The sequence below is a fragment of the Delphinus delphis genome, chromosome 14 (assembly GCF_949987515.2).
Source record: "Delphinus delphis chromosome 14, mDelDel1.2, whole genome shotgun sequence".
In the NCBI taxonomy this organism is placed as follows: domain Eukaryota; kingdom Metazoa; phylum Chordata; class Mammalia; order Artiodactyla; family Delphinidae; genus Delphinus; species Delphinus delphis.
Genome location: NC_082696.1, coordinates 69805795 through 69822498, shown reverse-complemented (window position 1 = coordinate 69822498; position 16704 = coordinate 69805795). Strand labels below are relative to the sequence as shown.

The window sequence follows — 16704 nt, the reverse complement described above, 5'->3', positions numbered from 1 at the left end:
CTTTCATTATTAGGGGCTTCCAGACAGGTGGAGGAGAAGAATGCCTGAGGCGCAGAAAAGACTATCAGATTCTTTTCTGCTTATTCACAGAAATTTGGGGACATGGAAAGTGCCAAGAAATTTCTGGTTTCCTTCTCCAAGTCGTAGGTCGTTTCCAGAGCTCCCACCCTGTCCTGCCCAGACGGTTCTCGTTAACTTTTACAATTGGAGCTCTTCAAGGGGACCCCCCCAAGATAGCATATATTATTTAATAACAAAAACAGCAGTAACGGTAAAAAGAAATAAAGAAATCAGTCCAGTTTCCAGGGTACCCTAGAAACCCCAAGGCAGATCCGACTGGTAAAACATTTACGAATTCACATTCTCGATGAGGTTCCACGCCTAAAATTAAAATCCAGTCTGGGTGTCTGAAGCTCGTTTTGCTTTGGTCAATACCTGCGTTTTCTTTCATTTTGTTTCCGTTCCCTCCTGGGTTTCGTGCTTTTTTTTTTCCCCCCATTTGCAAAGACAATCTGATTTACAGTTTGACTGAGAGTTGCATTTCTGTTTAGAAGGTGAAACGTCCAAGTCAGTTAGCCAAATTATTCCCCGACGGCTCCAATATTGCGCCAGAGTCCCAGAGTCAGTTATTTTTATGTCTGACTGTATTTCAAATGTGCAAGGTGATAAATAAAACACGCCTCAAGCTGCAAACTATCTCAGTGTGATGAGGAACAATTGACAAAAATTAACTCAGCCAAAGCGTTGGGGTTCTCGCGAGCGGCTGGAGCATAAATCAGTATCCTGGCAGCTTCGGGAAGCAGCGCGCTTGAAGCCGCGCGCCCGCTGCAGCCGCGATTTTCCAGCAGCCGCTCGGCTCGCCTGGCTTGAGTGAGCGAGGCTCGGCCACGGGGATCCGAGAGGGAATCGGATTCCACTCCGAGTTCAGAGTCATCCGAGGAAGGGACATGTTAGGGGAGAAAGGCATGGCCACGCCTAAGCGACTCCGTAATTTATCACTGAGACTTCTCCAGTGGGTTGTGTGCGAGTGAAGTCAAAAGGACTAGGAAGGCAAACTCGGGGGTGGGGGGTTGAGCAGGGAGTAACAACCCCCAACTTCCTCTGGATCGCAGAGGAGCGTCTTTGATTGCTCAAGTCACTTGAAAAGGAGATTCGTCTCAGCTATTAATTAAACCTATTTTACGGAAAATCAAGGAAGGCGCCTGGAAAACTCTCTGCGTTAGCGCTGTTACTGCTTGGAGTCCGGAGCCCGCCTGCATATTCACTCCCCAGTGCACACGCCGAGTCCTCGCCCCCTTCTCCATAGCGAGGTGGCTGGCCGCGACACCCAGGAGACATGGGTCAGGCAGGGCGGAAGGTGTTCGGGTCGGTTGCCGCCGGCCCTCGCCACCTGTTGGAGAGACCAAGCCTAAGATCCCGCGCCCCCGGGCGGACTCGCGCTCAGCAGCCACAGGGAGTCAAGGCTGACGAGCCGCGGGTTTCTGTTGCTAAGAGCAAAGAACAGCCCTTTCGGTGCTAAGTGCACAGTAAGTGCGAAGAATAAATACATCATCTCCCGGGGCTGCTCTCTCGGAAAGGCCTCTCAGCCCCCTGCAGTTCAGAGCCCGCTGAGGGTTATTGATTAGAGCCGGCGCCCGCGCCGCGCCGCGCCTGCGCCTCTGCTCGCTGGCTGAGAAGGGCGCGCTGCCCCGGCCACAGCGCACCACTCGCCTGGCGCGGCGCTAGCTCCTCCGAGGGGAACTAAAAATAAGGCTCATCAAAACCCTCAGAGACGTCCCCAGACCCAGGAGACCGCACAACCACGCTGACGACGTCCCAGGCCTCGCCCCACCCTGCCTGGGGAGCCTGAGGTGCACCGCAGAGCCCGGACACAGCGTGCGCGGCGTGTGCGCATGTGTGCATGCGTGAGCGTGCGTGTGCGTGCGGATTCGCCGCGGGCCGTCAGTCCCAGTAGCCGCGGGAGACGGGCAGTGTCTGGAGGAGGGGGCAGGAGGCCATTTTTGTCTTCTATAGCTTCGAATCAAGACTCTCCTTTTAAAAATGGGTTAAAGAACAAAGTGAGTGAAAACCTAAGCGCCCCCCCTCCCTCCGCAGGAAGCTCTAGTTCCGGGGCTGCGCGGCCCCGTTTCTCCGGGGGTTAGCGCACGGGAGTTGGGCGCCCACCGCGTCTGCTGCTGAGGTCGGGCGGCCGCATCCCGGGGCACCTGGGCCTCTTCGTGGCTCCTGGACTCCACAGCGCAGGCCTCCTCTCGCGCTCGGCTCGGCAATCCCGGGCCCCTGACCTCTGTAGCCGAGCCGCCCACCGCTTCCTCCCCCGAGGGCGTAAACCCGAATCCACTCTGGCCTCGGGCCTCGGCCTGCGCCTTGGCCGGCGGACCGCCCGGCTCTGAGGATTCTGGGCGATGGGGAGGCGGGCTGAGCTCCCCTCCTGACGGGATTCCGCACGCATCTGTTTCGGGACCCTGGCCGTGTCCCGGCCTTAACCTCCTCAGCGTTACAACGGGGATAATAAACCTTGCTGGCTCGCCCGCCAGGTGGTGGCTGGATAATATATTCCGGTGGAGGACTGAGGAGGGTTGGCAAAGACTGTCGACTATTCCGCTGGGTGGCCGTTCACAGCCCTCCCAGATTGGAGGGTGGAGGGCGGGGGTAGTTCAGCCCCCGGCCTGCGACCTCCCGGAAGAAAGGGGCTCGTGGTCGTTTAGGTTGCGCAGAGCCCGCCACGCTTCCGGCTGGGGCACGTGGCGCCCTTGGGGACCTTCGGTCTCACTGTCCCGAGCTCGGCCTGGGGCGGAGCAGCCTTCTCGGCACCCTGTACTCGGCTCTGCGCGGACCCCACCGTCTCGCCGAGGGCAGCAGCCGTAGGAGACTCCGGAACTTCTGGCCAGAGCAGGAGCTGAGCGTCCCCGACTGAACCCAGGCAGAAAGGGAAGCCCTGTAGGTTGTCCTGATCTGCGGACGCAGTGGAGGCGACCCTGAGTCTTGCAGGGAAACCAACCCCAGAGAAGACATTGGCCTCTGATGGTCAGACCTCCGCGGAGAGTATCAAAGAAGGAAGTCCCACCAACTCTTCACAAAACTATAAAACCATCTAAAAAAAGTAAGCGTCCATATGGATTGAGGGAAACAGTTGAGAATTAAAAGGTAAATAGAAGGAGAAACTTGAAAGGAATATTAATGTACATTTTGTTTGCACCTGAGTTCAGGTTAACCCTCAAACAAAAAAGGACTTAAATTTCCCCAGGCCCTGGGCCTGCTAGCGCGTAGTTGCCAGGCCAGTTCCCGTGACCTGTTACCATTATCAGTGCGCCAGATAAGAGGGCGAGGAATGAACTTCTCGTTGTCATTTCCATTTATAACTGCAGGGCACGCTACTGATGAACTTTCTTGACTTTTCTCATTAGTGAGGTTCTCTTGGGTTTTTTGTTGCTGTTTGTTTTGTTGTTTAGAAAGGCACATTTCACAAGTTTGTAAGTAGGTCAACTGTTGCAAACTGTCCCATCTTGAATCATATAGCAGAGGAAAAAATGAATACAAAATAACCTGTATATGGGGGTAGTGAGCTAAGATGGCTATGGGCTTTCAGTTGCATAGTTATTTCTAAGAAGACTTCATTTGAAAAAATGAAAAACATTTTGGGGCAGTTACAGTTACATTAGTACATGTTGTGGAAATAAGCTTGCAGTTAGAGAAAAATTATTAGAAACAGCTGTGATGTTAATGTTTCAAAACCCAAAGTGCTCAGTACGCTCAGTACCTACTTTTCATAATTTTTTCTTGTGCATCCAAATAGTGCACTACTCTGTGTGTAATATAAGACACTTGTTTAATAAAGCAAATGATTGTCTGTGTCAGGGAGATTTGGTCCTCTTTCCCTCTCCCAGTCCATGTGCAGAGCAGATCAAAGACCTGATTACCTCTGTCTTTCCAAAGGCACCAGATGGTATCTAGATTTTTTTTCAGATATTTTAGCAATATAATTCAAAGGACTAAAGAATGTGTGTGATGCTACAGATGAAAGCTGTACCCAGGTAAATTATTTTTTAAATTAATGTCATGCCTACTAAATGTTATTCCACTAAAGTTTTGAGGAGTCTCATGAGAATATATATAATGAGTAAATATATAAATGGCAAGTAAAGATTAGAACCAAGTAAAATAGAAATCACAATCCAGAATCAAGATAAGAAGACAATAACTCTGATATGCATGTGGAGTACTACACAGTTATTAAACAGGAACTTTGGATTTGTCTCCAAGCTTCCTAGCAGCAAGAGTAAAGAGCAAAACAAGATCCTTATAGTGCACAGGGAGAAATCTAATCAGTTCCTTATAGTAAGCAATAGTTCCCTAAAATGATAATGATGATGATAGTAACGATGCTAGCAGCAGCAGCTGTTCCATTTGGGAGATCAACTGCCCTTCCCCTCCCTGCCTCCCAACACATTCAGATACTCTTCTTGGGTTGTTTTTACTTTGTTACAGTTAGGCTAAAAGCTGCTTCTCTGCATAGAGGCAGTTTAGCATCTGGAAGGAACTTTGGAATCAGAGACAGCTGAATTCAGTACTGGCTTTTGCACTTAGGGTTCTGCTGTAACCCTTGGCAAGGCATTTAATCTCTCTCTCTGAGACCCAGTTTTCTTTATAAAGTGGAGACAGTTTATCCCATCGGCTTATAGGAGATAGTTTTCTACATCCTGACACTAAGAAACTCTTGGTGTGAGGCTGTTGCTGTTTTTATTTTCCTTCACATAACACAAATGTTAGTTTCCTTTCTCCTTTTCCACAGCTACACAGCATTCAATGCCACTTCTACTTTTGGGCCTCAGAGCAAATGAGAATGCCAGGCTTTAGACTTGAAGACCTGTCAGTACAGTTATATGAGCAAGGTCCCTGAGGTCCTTTACTCTCCCTACTTACCTGTAGTATTTTTCTGGGGAGAGAAGGGGGTATTGGTAAGATGGACCTTGTCTTAAACCAGCAAGTGTAAAAGGGCGTCAGTCCCTGCGGCTGCAGGTGGGTTCTATACAGCAGCTGCACTCCTAGTCACCAGTGGGGATGGCAACTGTCTGGATGACCTTGATAATGAGGTGAGTCATTCCATGAATGAGTTCCAGGAGAAGGCAGGTAGATCTCTTGAGTATTTTTTTGGAGGGAAAAAGAGCACTACAGTTGTGCAGGCGACTATAGAAAGTCAGTAATCTCGTAAGTATTGAGGATTTGGTGCAGGAGCGAAATACAAGGTGAGCCTCCCCTTTTCCCCATCCTCCCTCACCCTGCCTCTTACTGTGTAGAGCTTCTAAACTGAGTACTTGCGAAGAATCCAGTAGTGGCTCTAGGTTTTATGGAGACAGGTTCTCTGTCCTGGATCCACCACCTAAGACTATCCAGGCAGTTGGAAACTCTCACCTTTCTCCTGCTAAAGCTTGCAGGTTGATAACGGGTTAAATATCAATCTAGTGTATCTAAGTCTTTGTATTTTCCAAGTTAGTTGTATCTTAGAAAAGAATGAAGGTGTATATGTGCATGTGTGACCTGTTCTACAAGATTGTAAGCCTCCCAAGGTCAAAAACGTCATGGTGTTTGTGCATTGACTGAATTTGGAACAGCAGATCATTTGTTTCAGGTTGAGGTGGCCCCAAGACTAAGATGCCAAGAAGCACACTTGTGCTTGTTGTTTGTGGAGTACAGGCCAAATGATCCAGAATAAATCTCCAGCTTCTGTCCTTAGCAAATGCACAGAATATGGCAGAAGGGAAGCAGCCTTATGATGGCTTTTTGGATTTTTTCCCAGCTAATTAGGTGCATAGTGGGTATCGAGCAGTGTGGTGTGCAGCCAGCAGTGGGGTCCACCTGGCCCTGGGGAGGGGTTTAGAGAGGCCTACCTGTTCCTGTGGCATGGATTTCGTGGCCACGTTTGCCCACTCTCTGAAGCTCTCTCAGGGGAAGGGAAAGAAGGAGTGAGAAGACAGCTATACTCTGTTAAAGTATATGAATCTGAATTCCTCTGCTGGTTTTAATGGATTCCAGAATTAAGGCTGAAGGCAGAACCAGTAGACTGTTTTCTAGAACAATGCTGTGAGAGAAGGATACAGTAAATTCTCACAATAAGGCATTTCCTTGCTTCCTCTATCAGTTGGGTCATTGAGCCTACAGCCCAGCCCATCCCTCCGTCCTCTATGCTTACCTTTAACTGGAGCTCCTCCGAGCAGCCCTTCATGCTGTGGCCCACCCAGAGCCTCAGCCTGGGCCAGCTGGTACAGCACTCCTGCATTTCCTCCCTGGAAAACTGGTGCTTCTAGAGCTTCTGCTACTATTGCTTGCAGCCACCAAGTTGCTAAACTTGCCTGTTGCCTTGGTTACTGATACTATCTCCACAGTCACCCCAGCTTCCCATCGCTGGGCCTGCATACATGCTTGGGTGTTAGATGTTGGAGGCCCTGCTAAAGTGCTTCCTTCTTGCCTGTGTCAGATTGGGCTGGGATGGTCCAGATCACTTGTCTTTTCTTCCTGCTGTGGATTCTTCTGGTTCTTCCTTCGCTTCCTTCACCCACATAGCCGTAAAAGTGAGCTAATGCACTCTGGCCATTCCTTCTAAAGGTCCCTTCTTTGACTGGCAGGCCCAAAGGTATGGAATGGTACTTCCTGTGCACCTCTCCTTGTAGCTGCAGGAAGTACCCATGTACCCACATGTGAAGGCTGGTTGCTGGTCCCCTTCAGGCCAGTTAGGTTTCCTTGAGTTCACTTGAACGCACATTCATCCCCATCCGTTTGTGGTGCATTTATCATATAAGTTTCAGGCTTATTTATTTTAGAAAATTTCAACATTGTAGAAGTTACGTATTAGTCATGGAAAGTAATGCTAACTGCTATATCATACAATCCTTGAATAACAGTGGAATAACCCAATACTAGTTTACTTTTCACTTACTTAAGAGGCCCACGTGGGTCAGGTGGCATCTTTCCTCCAGTTGGTGACTCAGGCACCCAGGCTGACTCCTTGTAGCTATGCTATTTGGAACTTGACTTCCAAGTTTGCCGTGGAAACAGAAGAATGTATGGGGGAAGCACACCTATTCTTAATGACCTCAGCTTTGAAGTGACACTTATGACCTCTGTTCACACCGGAAGGCAATCCCAAAGCCCCTTGTACCTGCAAAGGAATCTGGAGAATATAGTATTTTTTCCCCAGGAAAATAGAAGTAAATTTGATTTTTCTCTGTTACAAGTTTTGAAGGGAAACCCCACTCTTTTCTGTATAAGGGAATGTCCAAGGCTAGTATGCTCCAGACTCAAAAGGACAGAGAAAATAGAATGCACTGTTTAATCAGGTATAAAAACTAAGATGAGTACTATAGGCCAATATTTGGTTTTTGCTTTTACGGAGCTGATTCAAGGACAAAGTTCTCTTTGAGGTCAGGGAGAATTACATTCCATGGAATTGAAACAAGGTGTCTGGAGGAAAATGAGGATGTGACGAGCCAAAGGATCTCCACTTATTGTGGAAACAGCTGTATCAGTGTTAAAAGCCCTAAATCCATCTATTACAGATCTCCATAGTGTTTTTATTGCCAGAGTAGTTTCCAGTGACTTGGAACTTGGGAAGGTTTAGCCAACAAGCTATAGTGATATTCCAAAATCCAGGAATTAATCATGTCTTTTCTGGCCTTTTACTTTTAGTCCTAATAGATGCTATCAGCACTCTCCCTTCCTTCTCTGTCTTGGTTAACATTTTATTTGTACCTTTAATGATTTAACAGATGTCAAACTTTGTTAGGGGTTTGACAAGGGTTGTGCTTGAACGTCCTTGCCCGGGGCCGGTTCGTTTATGAGGGGATAACAGACCACTGATGTCATTTTCATGTGCTTTGATGGAAGTTTTAGTGTCCCAACTCCCCTTTGGACAGAGTTTTACACTTCTAAAGTGGTTGCAGCCTTCTTGTTAAGTTCTTTTCCCAACACACTCTTGCATTTTACTTTCTCACTGAACAGTATATTGTAATACCATTTAGGATAGTTGGTTCAACACCAGTACGCTCAAATTTTCCAGATGAGAAGTATAGTTAAGAGAAGAAAACTCTAAATCTCCTCTTTTTTAAGAGAGATGATGGACATCACACATTGATCTGTAGTTCTGGTCTTCGAAGAGACTAGAAAAACCTTTGTGCTGTCTGTTCTTAGAATAGTTGCATTTATTGTTTAAAATAGCCTGACTTATTATTTTCATTCCTGAACTTATGTGTGAGGAGGTCTTAGAAGTCCTGCCAGAACTTTAGAAGCCACTTGGTTAATGCTCACTGGACAGATTCAAAGCACCTAAGGAAGGCTCTGGCCAAAGAGAGAAGCTAAATGGGGATCCCTTGAGTGCTAGGAGACATAAGTCATGAACTATACTGATCGTGGAGAAGACCTGGCCTTTACCTTCAGTAGTTTATAGCTAAATGAACTGTGTGAAAAATCAAAAATAAATTAACTGTATTAATAGGGCAGGAAAAGCATGGTCAGAGGCAAACCAATGATAATACCTAAAGGAAATGAAGGTGAAAATATTTGACTGGTATTCTTTCATGCAGAAATATTTTTAAAAAATGCCCAAATAGGAGTCAGGGTCAAGTGAAGGAATAAGAGTTGAGAGGTTGTTTCTGGTGCAGATCCTTTAACTTACTGCCTATATGACTTTGAGGGAAGTTCTTTAACTTTTAGGCGCCTCTGTTTCCTCATCCAAGAAATAGAGTAACGTGGACCCTGGCAAACACATTAACTGATTGTGGATCAGATGAGACAGTATATTTGAAAGTGCTTTAAAACGGTAAAGTGCTGTGCAGGTAGCTTCCCAACCCCACATCCACACACAAACTGTTGTGGCTCTTCATTGCGGCACAAGGAAAGGATCCCACAGGAAACAGCATTTCTGGGTGGAGGTGGTGTGGAGGTGATCGTTTTTTTGGTATGTTGTTTGGCACCATAAGTACATGTAAAAACAGTAATGTTGGTAGAGACCATTTTTTCCCCCAAAGTTCACTTCCAGCTGCTAAAATCATTTGCTACGTGAATGGAAACATAAGTACGGTAGTATGTGGCACTTGGTGATGGCTCCAGATCAATTCTTTGACAGTCAATTTGCCAAATTACCAGTTGCTGGAAACCGTCAGGTATATATCTTTTACCAGGATGGAGAAGGTTTGTAAAGAGCCTTTTCACCAGCAGAAGTAGAGGCAGGGCCAGGGCATACACCTGCAGAAATAGAAAAGGCTGTAAGAGTGTTTAAAGGAAAGCTCGTCCATCCACATCTTCAATGCTGAGTGCTGGAGAATTGCTTCAGCATCGGAAATGTGAATCGCATGGGAAATTGATAACTGAGCCGCCCTCTCCAGTCATTTGTGAAAACTACTGGTGCGAACAATCACCAAAACTCATCTTTTGAAAAAATTCAACAATAACTCAGTGAATCGGTCATTCAGAAACTTTGTCAGACCAGTAAGGGGTGACCATTGATCACTGATTCAAACGAGAGTGGGTTGGATCTAAATTGCTTTCCGTATCCGTGTGCGTGTGTGTGTGTGTGTGTGTGTTTTGAGGAAGGGGGGAGCACTGCAGTAGTGGCATTTAGGTAGTGGAGATTTTCAGAGCTCGATGAGAGATAGACTCATAGTTTTCTATAGTTTATTCAGTTCGGAGCAGGATCCAGAATAGTATTGAGGGTAAGGTAGGAGCGGAGGCAAATGCTGGGGGTGAAACGGCTCTTGGAACCCATGTGTACAGGGCCCATCCCATGAACACTGGAGTTCAGACACAAAGAAGCCAATCAGATTTCAGAAGCACCTACAGTTGGTTTAGAGCTGTGGTTAGGGAATGGCTCTGGAGCCCTTCAGGTGGTCAGAGATGTGGGCTGGTGACATCAGTGTCAGCATCTGAGAGCAACAAAGGACCAAAGCAGCCAGTGCTGAGCCAGAGGTCAGGAACCCCAAGTTCTGGCCCCAGGGTTTCAGACTCTTTGTGCAGGATTATTTTTTTGAATGTCAACCCATTTTGGATTGACATGGTCCTGGTGTACATGACATGCACTCAGCTTGTGCCACATGTGACTTACCAGGTGAATTAGATGACACCCAAACTGGTTTACACTCTGTTCAATGAGATGAGTATACTACTGATCGTGGGCTTGCATGTCACAGAAATATCAAATTACTGTAAGTTTTTAAGTGTTTATTTTGTTTTTGATCTTATTTTTGTGAACTGATAACAGACTTTCAGTGGAGTGCATGGTCTTCAAGTTGTCTATTTTGACACTTTGTAAATGCAGATGTGGGAGGGGCACTAATCTTTCAAATACAGTGCTGCTTCCTTTATGGGTCATTATTGGAGAATGAGAATGTGAAACTTAATATAGGTGAATGCTTCAGAAAATAGAAGCTTAAAATACTGGTTAAAAGGAGACTGGTTGTTTTGCGACCTCCATTTCTTCTTCTCCTTAGTATTAGAACCCATAATCTTTGGTTGTACTCATGACCCTTGGAATAAAAACTACATTTCTCAGCTTCCTTGTAGCAAGATGTGGTCATTTGCTAAATTCTGGACAGTAGCATGTAAGCAGAGGTGGTGTGGCCACTTCTGGGAAGCCTGAAAGGGAAAGCCCTGGAATGTGGACATAATTGCTAGGGCTCCAACACTGCTATGCTTGGCTGCTTTGGGAGTGCAGGCCCTGTAAAGCACAGCAACAGGACAGATGGAGCCTCAGCCCCTCTCTCCGTGGACTCAGTGTGGCACATCAGCCCCAGCTGCAGTGTCAGACGGATGTGAGACAAGGAAATTAGATTCCATAGTTTTCAGTGGTGTTTTATTTATTTGCTGAACCCAGTCCTTAATGATATAATTTTAAAATCCTGATATTTGTATTAAAATATTTATTTAACAAAACACAGTTTATTTCCCTAATCCTTAAACAGTTCAAAATGTGATTTAATCTCTTTATGATTAACAGGCATCACGATACAGGGCTATGATTATATATGCCATCATCCAGGAGACCACAACTACTTGCTTATGAGGACTGTGCTTATAAGATTGTTTTCCTCGTCAGCTCTACCACTTCTTACTTTCAGTGTGCCTGCATCTACAAGGTAGGACTATATTCCTTTAAATTTTTTCTGCTTCCAGATGGCTGCAACATGGAAACCAAAAGTATTAAAGTTGGGTTAGATCAATTCCACCTCTATTTATTAAACACCTACTTACGTGCCAAGCACTGAACTGGATGCCGGGCATCCACATATCAACTAATATAATCCTCAGTCTCAAGTTGTTTAAAATCCAGTGGGGCATTATGAGTGCCATCAACAAAGTATTCTAGGAGCATTAAAGAGGAAGCTATTACTTTTGTCTGGTTTGGGAGCAAGGTTGTTAGGAGGGGTGGGAGATGTGCCCAGAAAAGGTAACATTGGAGCTGGGTGCTGATGTGGGATGTTACCCGAGGAAGAAGTTGTTGATAAAGTCACTCCACATAGGGACATAGCTCAGGAGAGCCATAGCAGAGTGACAGTGGATGCCACATTGGTGAAGTAGCCCAAGGAGGTGGAGGCATGTAGTTGGAAAGGGAAGTTGAAGGCACATTTAGTTGGATTTTGAATGGTTTATTTAAGAGTTTGGTCTTTGTGGGCAATTGGGAGCCATTGAAGTGTGTTGTTTGTTATTTGTGTGTTTTTTGGGGGGTTTTTTAAAAAATTATTTATTTATTTATTTATTTATTTTTGGCTGTGTTGGGTCTTCGTTTCTGTGCGAGGGCTTTCTCTAGTTGCAGCAAGTGGGGGCCACTCCTCATCGCGGTGCGCGGGCCTCTCACTATTTTGGCCTCTCTTGTTGCAGAGCACAGGCTCCAGATGCACAGGCTCAGTAATTTTGACGCACGGGGCTAGTTGCTCTGCAGCATGTGGGATCTTCCCAGACCAGGGCTCGAACCCATGTCGTCTGCATTGGCAAGCGGATTCTTAACCACTGTGCCACCAGGGAAGCCCTATTTGTGTGTTTTTAAGCAGGGCAAGGATGTGACAAAATATCTAATCTTAGGGAAATAATGTCAGACAACTCTGTGAAAGAAAAATTGAATGGGAAAAAGAATAGGAAAAAAAGGTAGGAATCTACTGCAGTATAATTTATACTACGATCTATTACATTATAGATCAGAACAGGACCCAAGACACTGGCTACGAGGAAGGGGGATGCTTGTGAGACACGTTTTTAAAGAAGCAAAAGACTTGCTGGGGGAAGGTTGGTTGTATCTATGTATGTGGGATAAGGAAAGGGAGTCAGTTACAGTTTCAGTGAGACTGACGACACTTTTAACTGCCATGAGACGAGGAAGGTGATTTTAATCAATCAGATTGTGTTGAGATAAAATCTAAAGAACATCAAGTTTTACATCATTTACAAATTTTAATTATCTGCTCCCTAGGGCAAGGGCTGTGTTTATCTCTTTTCCTGTGGTGTCCCCAACAAACGGTGTTTGACTATGACCACTGCACAGTATCAAATATATATTGAGATAATGACTAAATAATTCAACTAATGGAAAGGTCTAGGGAATAGATAGGTATTTGGAAGTCAGCAGTATATGTGTGATGTTTGGGTCTGTGGGAATTGAAGAAATGAACAATCAAAAGCTTAAAGAGGGGTGAAAAGAGAATATAGGAACCTTAGGAAATCTCATATAGGAATAAAGAGGAGAGGTAGTGAGGATGTATCAGAATGGGTGATCAGATAACAACATGTTCTAGAAAACAATACAGTTTTAAGATTGAGACAGTGGTGAATTCTGTTAAATGCCACCACAGAGTAAAGTTTCATGAGGACTAAGTTCACTGGTAGATTTGGAATTAAGAATGACAGAGACCATTTAGAGAGCAATTTCTGTAGAGTGACGATTCTCAAACTTCAGTGTGCATCCGAATCATCAGGAGGGCTTGTTTGGTAGGTCTGGGATATTTGCATTTTTAACAAGTTGCCAGGTAATTCTACACTGTTGCTGATCCAGGATCATGCTTGAAGAACTACTGCTATAGTACCTAAGAGAGAAAATGATCAGATTATTTGGGGATGAAAGAGACTTTCCTAAAGGAAGAATTCCTGGAAAGATGGAAAAAAAAAAAAAAAGCCCACTCTCCTCACTAATTAAGACTTCATCACCTCCTGGTGGAAAAGCAATAGAATAGATTTTTCTTAAATATTTAAAGCTGAAGAACTTTTGTCAAGACATGCAACCTCTTTGAACTTCTGTTTCCTATTCTGTATAAATAGGAGTAATAATAAAACCTACCTCTATGCATTGTTCTTAGGAATAAATGAAGTATCAGTGTTGTGATAGCATTCACCTATGTTTAGTGCTCAAATAAATGTTGAATCTGAGCATATACACTGTTTATCAAAGGCCAAAAAGCCTATACATAAATGCATCTGTTAACAATAAAAACTGCCTCTACAAACTTCCAGCAGTCCTCCAAAATATTTTTTTATAATTGGCACTCCAGTGCCATCTATAAATTATAAATTGAGCAAATATAAAAGGCTTGATGACTGTTTTCAGGGACAGTGGAATTTAATACCACAAAGCTTTTTCCTTCTTTCTCTTTAAATATGTGCTGTTCCAAAATTTCCATCTCCCGAAATTTTTTCCTCTGGTCACTTTTAAAAATAAACATTTAAATTAACCATTCAACATTTCTTTCATTAATGTGATGAGTGAATATAAATCATTAAAACATGTTTGAGGAAAGGCTACAAAAATCTATTCAAATAAAGATGTGAATGTTTGCTAAAGAATTTAATAGGAAGCCAAAACAAACTCTGTCAATATTCTTTATTAAACAAGTGAAGTATTCCTTTAAGTCACACTATATTTAAATAATGAATCCACAAGACTAGGTAAACAAACCGGGACTTTGAGAATTAAAATTTAAATTTGTCTTACAAATATTCTAATCCAGTAATTATACTTAGGTAGGCAATAGTTACCAAGTGTGGTGTTTTATGGCTATATAATAATAATATTTTAAGATTGTGTCTGTATATTAAGAAAAGGAAAATATTTATGATAATATCAACTTCATATAATTGTTCTGAGCATTAAATTAAATGATATACATAAAATCTTTAGATTACTTGGAATAGATTAAACACAATAATAACAGCAATAATACACATAATAGCTACCACTATTTTTGTCTGAAATTATGGTCAAGTTGTTACCACATTAGCCTAATCACTATTACATTATTATGTAGTATATATTATCATTAGCCTAATTTTACAGATGAGGAAATTAAATCTTAGTGAGGAAGTAATATCCCAAGTACCACAGCTAGTAAGTGGTGGAGGCAGTGTTAGAACCCAGGCTCTCTACCTCTAGAGCTCTCCCTCTCCCCTGCAAAACCACTACTATACAACACCTCCATGTGTTGGTGCATATAGTATTGTGAATCTGATAGAAATGTTGATGAGGGAAGGCATGATACTGAATGTGTATCCAATGCATTTAATTTGAAGGATTTAATTATAAAGCATGTTGACGTTAACTTGAATGCAGGAAATGTGTCTAAAAGAATACTGTGATCATGTAGAGAGTTACCAAAACATGCAAATAAAATGCTATACACGTTTAGCAAATCACATCTCTGATAAGGGGCTTGTATCTAGAATAGGTAAAGAACTCTTACTACTCAGTAACAAAAAGACAAATAACCCAATTAAAAACTGAGCAAATAATCTGAATAGACATTTCTCCAAAGAAGTTATATAAATGGCCAATAAGCACAAGAAACAGTGCTGGATATCATTGGCCATGAGGGAAATGCAAATCAAAAACACGAGATACCATTTCACACCTACTAGGATGGCTAGAATAAAGAAGTCAGATACACTCATACACTGCTAGTGGGAATGTAAAATAGTATGCAGCCATTTTGGAAAATAGTCTGGCAGTTCCTTAAATGAGTAAACATAGAGTTACCACATGACCCAGCAATTCCACTCCTAGATATATACCCAAGAGAAATGAAAACATGTGCCCATCCAGAAACTTGCATATAAATGTTTGTAGCAGCATTATTGATAATAGCCAAAAGGTGAAAACAACCCAAATATTCATCAACTGATGAATAGATAAATAAAATGTGGTATATCCATATAATGGAATGTTATTTGGCCATAAAAAGTAATGAAGTATTGATATATGCTACAACATGAATGAACCTTAAAAACATTATGCCAAGTGAAAGAAGCCATACAAAAATCAATGGCATTTCTGTATGGTAACAACAAACTGTCTGAAAAAGAAGTAATGAAAACTATCTCACTTGCATAGCATAAAAAACAAGAAAATACTTAAGAATAAATTTAACAAAGGAGGTGAAAGATCCGTGTGCTGAAAACTATAAGACTGTGATGAAAGAAATTGAAGAAGACACAAGTAAATGGAAAGATATCCCATGTTTATGGATTGGAAGAATTAATATTGCTAAAATGTCCACAATACCCAAAGCCATCTATAGATTCAATGCAATCTCCATCAAAATTCCAATGGCATTTTTCAGAGAAATAGAAAAAAACTATCCTAAAATTTGTATGGAACCATAAAAGACCCCAAAGAGCCAAAGCAATCTTGAGAAAGAAGAACATAGCTGGAGGCATCACATTTCCTGATTTCAAACTATATTACAGAGCTATAGTATTCAAAACAGTATAGTAGTGGCAAAAACAGGCATACAGACAAATGGAACAAAATCAAGAGCCCAGAAATAAACCCTCACATAAACAGTCAACTAATATTTGACAAGAGAGCCAAGAATATCCAATGGAGAAATTAGTCTCTTTAGCAAATGGTGTTGAGAAAACTGGATATTCACTTGCAAAAAAAAAAAAATGAAATGAAATTGGACCCCTATCTTACACTACTCACAAAAAATAACTCGAATTAAAGGCTTAAATGCAATACCTGAAACCATAAAACTACTAGAAAAAAACATTGGAAAAATTCCTCGACATTGATCTTGGCAATGATTTTTTGGATATGACACAAAAAGCACAAGCAACAACAGCAAAAATGAGTGGCACTACATCAAACTAAAAAGTTTCTGCATAGCAAAAGAAACAGTCAACAAAATGAAAAGGCAACCTATGTAATGGTAGAAAATATTTACGAACCATATAAATAATAAGGGGTTAATATACAGAACATATAAGGAACTCATACAATTCAATACCAAAAAAACCTCCAAATAATCCAAATAAAAATGGACAAAGGACCTAAACAGACATTTTCCCAAAGAATACAAATGTCTAACAAGTACCTGAAAAGGTGCTCAACATCACTAATCATCAGGGAAATGCAAATCAAAATCACAATGAGATATCGCCTCACATCTATTAGAATGGCTCTTATCAGAAAGTTAAGTGTTGGAGGGGATATGGAGAAAAGGGAACCCTTGTGCACCATTTTTGGGAATATAAATTGATGCAGCCACTGTGGAAAACAGTATGGAGGTTCCTCAAAAAATTAAAAATAGAACTACCATATGATACAACAATCCCACTTCTGAGGGTATATCCAAAGGAAATGAAATCAGTACCTCAAAGAGAGATTTGCACTTCCGTGTTCATTGCAGGATATTCATAATAGCCAAGACATGAAGTGTCAGCAGAGGAAAGGATAAAGAG

At 42.8% G+C, this 16704-nt stretch overlaps 1 long non-coding RNA gene across 1 annotated transcript in view; it reads left to right on the top strand.

Annotated features, from left to right (window-relative positions):
- The first annotated feature begins 2696 nt into the window (after positions 1–2696).
- The window catches only part of LOC132437365 (uncharacterized), a 122616-nt gene continuing 108608 nt past the window's right edge, over positions 2697–16704 (top strand). Inside the window, exons 1-2 of the long non-coding RNA XR_009522010.1 lie at positions 2697–3100; positions 10982–11120. This is a non-coding gene — a long non-coding RNA (uncharacterized lncRNA). The remainder of the gene's footprint in view (positions 3101–10981; positions 11121–16704) is intronic.